General features: G+C 43.4%; 1 protein-coding gene across 1 annotated transcript in view; it reads left to right on the top strand.

The window, feature by feature from the left end:
* LOC114667549 (migration and invasion enhancer 1-like) overlaps positions 1–69 on the top strand; it is a 5,769-nt gene extending 5,700 nt beyond the window's left edge. Inside the window, exon 4 of the mRNA XM_051920288.1 lies at positions 1–69. This exon is cut by the window's left edge and continues 266 nt beyond it. The gene's annotated coding sequence lies outside the window, so the exon portion shown is untranslated.
* Positions 70–11,011: the final 10,942 nt, after the last annotated feature.

An 11,011-nucleotide genomic window follows, 5' to 3' on the forward strand; every position in this document is an offset into this window, starting at 1 on the left:
AATATTGAAAGAAAACCCAAAACACTGTGCTAAAAATACAAATAAACTAATAAACAAAACTTAGCGATATTTCAATCTGTTTTTCTTAGTGGTCTGTTTACTTAAACAGTTGCTTACTAATAACCACACTAGTAGGCCTGACACACAAGTGATTGCAGACTTTTTCATTATTCAGGGCTGTTTGCCCAGATGTCTACACTTATTGCTGTGAATTGTTATTAGGATTGCATTAAGAGAGAAAACTCAAAAGAAAAAGGGTGAATTGAAAGGAAAATAAAAAAATGATTTAAGCATTTAAACCTATGTCATAAACAAAATATTTGTACTTGAATTAATAACATAAATCTTACTAGTGAAACATAAGAATAAAAGACCAGCATATCCAACCACAGTGGACCCCCAAAACTGAATGGAGCCATCTTCTGAATGGCATGTGTTGCGACTCTTTTCCTAATGATGGCTAGACGTGAAAGTCAGCAATTAGCAACTAAAAGTTCAACACTGTTTGCTCTGTTGGAGTTTTCCATATTAAATAGAAAAAGAAAGTAGATCTGTTGCTCAGAAAAAAAAGTTACACAACAGTCAGAATGTGGCTACAGGATAATGTTTGAGCAGCACCCAGTGATAATCACGCAACATGTAAAAGAGACCTTTTTGATTTAAAAAAAACTGATTAGCACTGTTGTTTTGAATGGCCTTTTGTCCTGACTTTTTGCAGTCTTATCACATTTTTCTGCTGCAAGTTTCAAAAGCAAGGGAAGCAAAATATGAAAGACAGCTGACAGATTACACTTCTATCATCTGCCTTCACAAGCCATCCATCCATCCTCTTCCGCTTACCCGAGGTCGGGTCGCGGGGGCAGCAGCTTGAGCAGAGATGTCCAGACTTCCCTCTCCCCGGCCACTTCTTCTAGCTCTTCCGGGAGAATCCCAAGGCGTTCCCAGGCCAGCCGAGAGACATAGTCCCTCCAGCGTGTCCTGGGTCTTCCCCGGGGCCTCCTCCCGGTTAGACGTGCCCGGAACACCTCACCAGGGAGGCGTCCAGGAGGCATCCTGATCAGATGCCCGAGCCACCTCATCTGACTCCTCTCGATGCGGAGGAGCAGCGGCTCTACTCTGAGCTTCTCACCCTATCTTTAAGGGAGACCCCAGACACCCTGCGGAGGAAACTCATTTCAGCCGCTTGTATTCACGATCTCGTTCTTTCGGTCACTACCCATAGCTCATGACCATAGGTGAGGGTAGGAACTTAGATCAACTGGTAAATTGAGAGCTTCGCCACCATGACAGACCGATGCAGAGCCCGCATCACTGTGGACGCCGCACCGATCCGCCTGTCGATCTCACGCTCCATTCTTCCCTCACTCGTGAACAAGACCCCGAGATACTTGAACTCCTCCACTTGGGGCAGGATCTCACTACCAACCCTGAGAGGGCACTCCACCCTTTTCCGGCTGAGGACCATGGTCTCGGATTTGGAGGTGCAGATTCCCATCCCAGCCGCTTCACACTCGGCTGCGAACCAATCCAGAGAGAGCTGAAGATCACGGCCTGATGAAGCAAACAGGACAACATCATCTGCAAAAAGCAGTGACCCAATCCTGAGTCCACCAAACCGGACCCCCTCAACACCCTGGCTGCGCCTAGAAATTCTGTCCATAAAAGTTATGAACAGAATCGGTGACAAAGGGCAGCCCTGGCGGAGTCCAACTCTCACTGGAAACGGGTTCGACTTACTGCTGGCAATGCGGACCAAGCTCTGGCACCGATTGTACAGGGACCAAACAGCCCTTATCAAGGGGACCGGTACCCCATACTCCCGGAGCACCCCCCACAGGATTCCCCGAGGGACACGGTCGAATGCCTTTTCCAAGTCCACTAAACACATGTAGACTGGTTGGGCAAACTCCCATGCACCCTCCAGGACCCTGCTAAGGGTATAGAGCTGGTCCACTGTTCCGCGACCAGGACGAAAACCACACTGTTCCTCCTGAATCCGAGGCTCAACTATCCGATGGACACTCCTCGAATCTCCGGACAATCCAGAATCTCCTCGAAGCCGTCCGAAAGTCATTCTCCATGGCCTCCCCAAACTCCTCCCACGCCCGAGTTTTTGCCTCAGCAACCACCGAAGCCGCATTCTGCTTGGCCTGCTGGTACCTATCAGCTGCCTCCAGAGTCCCACAGGACAAAAGGGTCTTGTAGGACTCCTTCTTCAGCTTGACAGCATCCCTCACTGCCGGTGTCCACCAGCAGGTTCGGGGATTGCCGCCACGACAGGCACCGACCACCGTACGGCCACAGCTCCGGTCAGCCGCCTCAATAATAGAGGCACGGAACATGGCCCATTCGGACTCAATGTCCCCCACCTCCTTCGGGACGTGGTCGAAGTTCTGCCGGAGGTGGGAGTTGAAGCTACTTCTGACAGGGGGCTCTGCCAGACGTTCCCAGCAGACCCTCACAACACGTTTGGGCCTACCAGGCCTGACCGGCATCCTCCCCCACCATCGAAGCCAACTCACCACCAGGTGGTGATCAGTTGACAGCTCCACCCCTCTCTTCACCCGAGTGTCCAAGACATGTGGCCGCAAGTCCGACGACACGACCACAAAGTCGATCATCGTACTGAGGCCTAGGGTGTCCTGGTGCCAAGTGCACATATGAACACCACTATGCTTGAACATGGTGTTCGTTATGGACAATCCGTGACGAGCACAGAAGTCCAATAACAAAACACCACTCTGGTTCAGATCGAGGGGGCCATTCCTCCCAATCACGCCCTTCCAGGTCTCACTGTCATTGCCCACGTGAGCATTGAAGTCTCCCAGCAGAACGAGGGAGTCCCCAGAAGGTATGCCCTCTAGCACCCCCTCCAGGGACTCCAAAAAGGGTGGGTACTCCGAACTGCTGTTCGGTGCATATGCACAAACAACAGTTAGGACCCGTCCCCCCACCCGAAGGCGGAGGGAGGCTACCCTCTCGTCTACCGGGGTAAACCCCAGGCTGCAAGTCGGGTGGCAATAAGTATACCCACACCCACTCGGCGCCTCTCACCGGGGGCAACTCCAGAGTGGTAGAGAGTCCAGCCCCTCTCAAGGAGATTGGTTCCAGAGTCCAAGCTGTGCGTCGAGGTGAGCCCGACTATATCTAGCCGGAACCTCTCAACCTCGTGCACTAGCTCAGGCTCCTTCCCCTTCAGAGAGGTGACATTCCACGTCCCAAGAGCCAGCTTCTGTAGCCAAGGATCGGACCGCCAAGGTCCCCGCCTTCGGCCACAACCCAACTCACACTGCACCCAACATCCTTGGCCCCTCTCATAGGTGGTGAGCCCATGGGAAAGCCTTCACAAGCAGAATCTTGAAAAAGCATTGGGGCACAAAAGCTGAAGAATAAATAATTGGAAACATGTCTGGCATTGATACTGGTAAAAACACATTTCAGAAATTACATTTGTGAACTATGATTTAAACATTTTTTCGTTAAATATAGCAAGACTGGACATGCTTTAGATTTGCTTATCATGCTTTTTTTACACATACATTTACATGTATTTGCTTAGCAGACACTTTTATCCAATGCATCTTACAAAAGAGGTCAACCCAATTTACAAAATATAAATTTGGGGGACTGTTTGGAAACAAGTGTTACAGGACAAGATGACAAAAAGTTGACCATCACAAGTGAAGAGCCCATAATAAAATACAAGCTGCTTACAATTCCTAAGTTACAAAACCTGACAGCTAATATCAGTTCAGACAGAAATTACCAAAACAAGGTAATCTTTAAATCCTTTATCTTCTTAAACACATCAAAAGGGAGTCAGATTTAGAATTCAGTTGGACAGCTCATTTCAGCAGCCAGGAGCTACATATGGAAAAGTCGGACTGAGATTTGATGCCACACTGAGATGTTATCACCAGACGCTGTTCATCAGTGGACATGAGTAGGCGAGAAGGAGCTTAGTATTACACAAGGGTCTCCATATATAGGGTGGTCCAGATCTAATTATGCAATTTTCATTATGCTATAACTTAAGTTTATTACATAGAGAATCCACAGCACCTGCCCTGCACATAGAGATTTCACTTAAAATTCTTTTTGTCGCCGACAGATGGCAGCACCTGCCCTGCATTCCAAAATGGCGGGGAGACTTGTCAGTCGAACAGTTGCGTAATTAGATCTGAACCACCCTGTACACAGGTGCTGACCCATTGGCTACTCCGTAGGCAAGCATCAGGGATTTGACCATAACAATTCCCAACATAGGGTTTATAATGTATTTCAAATAATTCACTTTAAAAAAACAAAAGCATTTGTAACCGTGTCTTTGATCTGATCCACTTTACTTTATATGAACAGAAGGAGCCATCCAATTAAGCGTCTTGATTTCCCACACCTCACTTAATGTACTGTATGCCAAAGTGCCCAGAGTGAATGGTTATTTGTTAAATTCATGCGCAATTATTATTTGAAACTACACCAAACAGACTTGTAAATATTACAATAAAAACCAAATACGCTATTGTTTAAATGTAATAAATCGAAGCCTCACTGACAAAATGCAAACCAAAATAATAAATACACGACTTTCAAGCAACAAACAGGAAGTTAGACATAAAACACATTAATTACAATATCAAATGCCGAGATTGAGTAATTATCTTCAGAAACAGATGCATTAAGAGAAAAGCAATTGTCAATCGCACAATTAGAAAATGCTGCAAATGGAATTTAACCCCATGATATATTTCTGTTGCACATGTTCTTAAAACAGGGTAAGGTTTGTTTATTTCTCATCTACAAATGCACTTGCAATCAGAATGGAGACAATAGAGAAGTATAAAATTTTGCAGATCCCGGAGCAGAATCTGATAACATCTTTATCACATTTTTGCACCAGTAGGCGCGTTAAACATATACAGTACTCAATCCACAAACGGAAAACCCGGTATATCACAGTAATAAAAAATACTGGAAATATTATGAAACAGTCCTGCGGTGGGTTGGCACCCTACCCAGGATTGGTTCCTGCCTTGTGCCCTGTGTTGGCTGGGATTGGCTCCAGCAGACCCCCGTGACCCTGTGTTCGGATTCAGCGGGTTAGAAAATGGATGGATATTATGAAACAAGCGTCAATCCGCGAACGAAAAAAAAACGTTTTAAAAGGGAGAGTATACATATTTTAAACACTGAAAAATTCTGAATGGACTAAATGATGAGAGTAAAACAGGAAAAACAAGAAAACACGTCCTGAATGAGCAACACCTGGCAGGAACATCTCAGAAGTTAAAAATTAAAAAATGCACAAAACAGAAATTTATAAATGTAATGGAAAGGCTGTACAAAGTTCATTATCAGAAAATACTGCTGAAAACAAAGGTAGAAAGTAAAACAAAACCCTCATGTGCGTCAGAAAATAGTACAAGGACAGAAGCGCGCCATTATCTGATGGGTACCAAAATGTGACATTACACCCAAGTCAAAATTGTCATAATAAATACGCATACTTGAGGCAAGAAAGTCAGAAATTTCGAAATAAGGTTGTTATATACGCAGATCATGGCTCCGAAGAGAGGCGACATGTTGCATGTTGATTAGCACATGCAAGTAAGAATTTCACTATGAATGACCTGCAAAACGTGACAAAAAGGACCGTAAGAACTTAAGATGTAGCCGTGGGTCTCTTTACAGAAGGCAGCACAGGAACATCTGTTAAATAAATGCAGTATCCTACTGTGAATGTAGGCCTGTAGGGAAACACTAAACTTAAGGTACGTCCCCGTCTTAGCCTGAAATAATAAACTAACAATTGCTCATATCTAGACATTAACAACCTTTTCTGCACTCTCGCACTAATACCTATACATACGCGAACGAAAATTATGCAGACAATTGAATTAGTAAGAAAAAAAAGCACTTTACCTTCCACAAAATGAAAACATCGGAAGTGAGCGACTATCCCTGGCCAGCAAATTGCAATGGAGGAGCGTCCCGCCGTTTCCACAACAGCCAATGAGTGAAGGGGCGTCCACGTGCTGTGACGCTCCCCTTTTAAAGTGTCCCGCGCCTCTTCACTAACTCTAGTCTGTGCTGTTTACGTAGTGGAAGAGAACCTGATCTACATTTTAACTGTGAAGATACACAGGTATGCTTCAGTACTCTTAATGTAGTGTGTATGCAAACGGTGGGATTCAACAAATGTACTAAATTTTATCCCCTTACATTACTCGCGGCCATTTGATGTCAACCCAAGATTACGAAAAACCAAACTCCCACACTTAATCGCCTCCATCCTTACCATTCAGTTGTCTTAAACAGACATTTCTAAATTGAAATCATGAAGGCATTTCCACGATAGTTCCATTTACGCAGAGAGTCGGTTCAATTCGCTGGTTAATAATTCGAGAAAGTCAGTGAGATTTTCACTTTTTAACTGTCATGTCGCTTTTTAACTTTAACGTCGCCAAACCACCTAACCTGCATGTCCTTGGACTATGGGAGGAAGAGGGAGCACCTGGGGAAGGCCCACGTGTGCACGGGAAGGCTGTGTCGGCTTTACAAGGGGAAAGCCTGAGACGTGAGCCCTGATCATCCCAAGATAGATAGATTGAACGAATATATATATATATATAATATGATGAGAGAGGACATGCAGGTGATGGGTGTAACAGAACAAGATGCAGAGAACAGAAAGATGATCCGCTGTGGCAACCCCTAACGGGAGCAGCCGAAAGAAGAACATATATATGTTTATAATGTGTGTATAATAGTGTAACGATCTGGGATAGAAATTGCCACTGGGCAGAGTGTTTAGTTATAAATAGTTAAAAAGAAAGAAAAAAAAGGGGGGCGGGCCACTCTTAATAAAACAGCCGGTGGGGTGTTTTTATGTGGGTTGGGTTTTTAGTGTGGTGTGTTTTTTTGCTGTTTCTTTTGTCCTTACTTCGTTTTGTTTTTCGGCTTGTTGAAGTAAGAAGGAAAGTGAATAAAACCATTGATTAGTTTTCTTTTATTTGATAATTACCACCACTTGCCCGTCTGGGAAGGGATATTACAATATATACAGTAGCCTATATAGTCCATCCATCCATCCATCCATTTTCCAACCCGCTGAATCCGAACACAGGGTCACGGGGGTCTGCTGGAGCCAATCCCAGCCAACACAGGGCACAAGGCAGGAACCAATCCCGGGCAGGGTGCCAACCCACCGCAGGACACACACAAACACACACTAGGGCCAATGTAGAATCGCCAATCCACCTGACCTGCATGTCTTTGGACTGTGGGAGGAAACCGGAGTGCCCGGAGGAAACCCACACAGACACGGGGAGAACATGCAAACTCCACGCAGGGAGGACCCAGGAAGCGAACCCAGGTCTCCCAACTGCGAGGCAACAGCGCTACCCACTGCGCCACCGTGCCGCCCGCCTATATATTCCTACAATATAAATTACTAAATACGCATGGAGAGACAAATGTACACATTGTCACACTTTAATTGCTAACAAATTTTTTTAAAATACACCTTACAATCCTCCCGTGAGCTTCGTGTTTGTGGTGCAGTGGGTTGCCAGGACACAGTATCTAGGTAATTGAGAAGTAAAAACAGACTGGCATGTATTTGTTAGCTAAAACACAGAGCCTTAAATGAACTCACTATTGAACTGATACAGATAGATTTCTCTGTTCTCCTGCCTTTTCATCCCACCTCTCTCATTGTATATTCAGAGTCACAAAGCTGCCAAACCCACGTGTTAAGTCTGTATCCTCTTTGGCAGAAAATGCAAGGTAATCCTGCATATATAATATAGAATAAAAATGTAATATTTTGGTAGGAGGCAGCATGTCGGTCCAGAGGCTGGATTAGAAAGCCACCTTATAGCTTCAAGGATGCAAATTTGATTTGTGGCACAGTTCATTTGTTTGTGATGTTTGTGTATTGTTTCTGTGTTATTGTGTGCTTATTCTAGTTACTCTGGTTTACTCCCAGTATGCTAAGTTAACTGACATCACTAACCTGATCCTGTATGAGTGAGTATTAGTCTATGTGAGTCTGCACTGTAATGGAGTGGTGTTTCAGCTTCGGATCCATTTTCCTCAGATTTATTCTGGCTTCCTGGAAACCACATAATAGAAAAAAAAAACCTAGCTCACAAATTACATGAATGGGATGGAGGAGTTGATAGACTTTTATATTTTTGTTTGCGCTGCTCCTTCAGAATTTTCATCATCTTAATAGCAAAAATAAAAACTGAATGTTGCCCAATGACAAACCAGCACCCTGTCCAAGGTTGGTGCTTGCTTTGCATCTAATGCTTCTTTTCACTTCTATTTCAATCACTAGTGTATTTCAGACAAGATCGCTGAAAACAAAAGTGTCTCCTTAGCTCTTCGGCAGATTTCTTTTGGACAGCAGAAGTGTTTTTATTGAAAGACTCTATGAATATTATCAGCAGGGTAGTATTGCTGCGACTTATAGTAGCTCTTGGACCCCAAGGTTACCTTTCCTGCTTGGATTCTTCTAAATGAGTTATACAAGTTCTTCTCATTTTTGTTTTTGGCTTTTTTTCTCACACTGCAAAGATATGCTGTCAAGGTCTATGTGTTTAGCTAAACTGTACCAAGTAGTGTGGCCTTTACTTAGTTACTTAAAGGAATGCTCCATCACCAAAATGATTGTTTTTAATGTTATTTACTTTGTGTGGTGTGTAGTGATGGCTGAGAAAAATATTTAATTTCATGTTTTCATGAAGAATAGGAATACAGTAACACATTTTCTGATAGAATGTGCATCTGTGAATCAGCTGAGGACTACAGCAAACAATATAAAACAAACCATGAAAAAAATCTTACAATATTCCTGTCTCATAATCCGTGCATCATGTCATCCAGTTATATGCTTGCATAAGCAAAACACATGCATTTTTTGCTAAAATATTGTTGAATAAATACTTTCTGAGAAAACATGTTTTGCAGTGGGCTGGCGCCCTGCCCAGGGTTTCTTTCTTCCTTGCGCCCTGTGTTGGCTGGGATTGACTCCAGCAGACCCCCCGTGACCCTGTGTTAGGATATACTGGGTTGGATAATGGATGGATGGATGAAAACATGTTCACACTGACTCAAGCTTTTACATTGAAGACCCACCTCTCCTCCTCTTTCATTGGTCAGTCTTGTCTTCAGTTCAAAAGGTCGTTCCCATGTCGATGTGTTTCTGCTTTGATTTTCTGGAAATATTTATATAACAATATTGTAGCAAAAAAATCCATCTTTTTTTCTAGTTGTGACCATACTACTGGATGACTTAACGAGTGGATTATGTGAAATGAGTAAAGTATGATTTTTTAAATAGAAATCCTTATATTGTTTACTGTGGTACAGTGTTGGTCTCCATAGATGTTCTATCTTCATGAAAACATGAGATTAAAATTTTTCCTTGGGCATCACTACAAGTTACATGGGCTAAGTATCATATAAAATAGATATGTTTTAGGTCAAGTATGCCATTAACCTGCCAAGGAGTGTGTTGTAGAAAAGATGGAAATAAGCATTGTATCTTTTGGATAGCTGTGACTAGAAATATGCTATGTTGTAGTAATAGTTGTAATAATGGTAGTAGAACTCAGATAGATATTCATTTTAGTATAGTAGGCAGGATAGATAGATAGATAGATATGTAAGGGCACTATATAATAGATAGATAGATACTTTATTAATCCCAAGGGGAAATTAACTGCAGTGTTGGGTTGGCCAGGGCAGCACGGTGGCGCTGCTGCCTCGCAGTTAGGAGACCCGGGTTCGCTTCCCGGGTCCTCCCTGCGTGGAGTTTGCATGTTCTCCCCGTGTCTGCGTGGATTTCCTCCAGGTGCTCCGGTTTCCTCCCACAGTCCAAAGACATGCAGGTTAGGTGGATTGGCGATTCTAAATTGGCCCTAGTGTGTGCTTGGTGTGTGGGTGAGTTTGTGTGTGTCCTGCGGTGGGTTGGCACCCTGCCCGGGATCGGTTCCTGCCTTGTGCCCTGTGTTGGCTGGGATTGGCTCCAGCAGACCCCCGTGACCCTGTGTTCGGATTCAGTGGGTTGGAAAATGGATGGAAATCCACATTAGAATTAGTAGTAGCATTGTCACATGTACAGGTGCAGTGAACATTCTAACTTGTATGTCCGACCAACATGAAACACATCACCATTCATGATAAACAAGGATGCAATAAAATTCATAACTTACTGTAATTTTATTCAATAGAAAACACCAATCAACTTGCCACAGTAACCTTAATATCTCCCATCTCATCATCTCACGTAGACTGCATGTTTTTCAAAACAGTTAACTCAATCCCAGAACACTCAACACCATGCATGCATTTTCTCACATGATTAAAAATTGTTTGGCCACAAGTATAATAAGCAGACAAAAAGAAAATTTCTGTCATTTCAGTATAATTAACTGAACTTGTGTACCTTTCAGAATTTCAAAGTTTTAAATGTGTTATTTTAAGTGAGATTTTTGTTATATTGTAACTTTATATTACAGACAATTTATGATACGTGACTTGTGATATAAAGTAAATATGTAACAGAATAATTGAGACTCCACAAAATTGTAATTTTTTTATGATTTGCCTAGCCCCTCAAGCCTAAATGTCAAACTCCTGTACATGATGCCACCTTGAAGGGACCTACAAAGCAAAGGTTTACGAAGACTGAGGATGGACACATGAACATCCTCCTCTTGAAAGGTGCTGGACAGGCTGGATTTAAGGTTAATATTTCAGATAAGTTTAACGCGAACTCCTCTTAAAGCATCCTGTGCTGGCAAGTGTTACCAGGTGAATGAGTTGGTTCTACAGGAACATCCTCTTGAAGGTGTCTACACAAAAGTTATTGGATCAGGACATTCCAGTTGAGTGGGATACTGTGCGATGGCAGTGTTATGTGTTTGTCCTGTTTTCTTGCCGTGACAACAAGGAAATGAAGTCTGATCATGTGCTGTTCAATAAAGGGCCTCCCTAACAA

This window comes from Erpetoichthys calabaricus, chromosome 17, assembly GCF_900747795.2.
Source record: "Erpetoichthys calabaricus chromosome 17, fErpCal1.3, whole genome shotgun sequence".
NCBI lineage: Eukaryota > Metazoa > Chordata > Cladistia > Polypteriformes > Polypteridae > Erpetoichthys > Erpetoichthys calabaricus.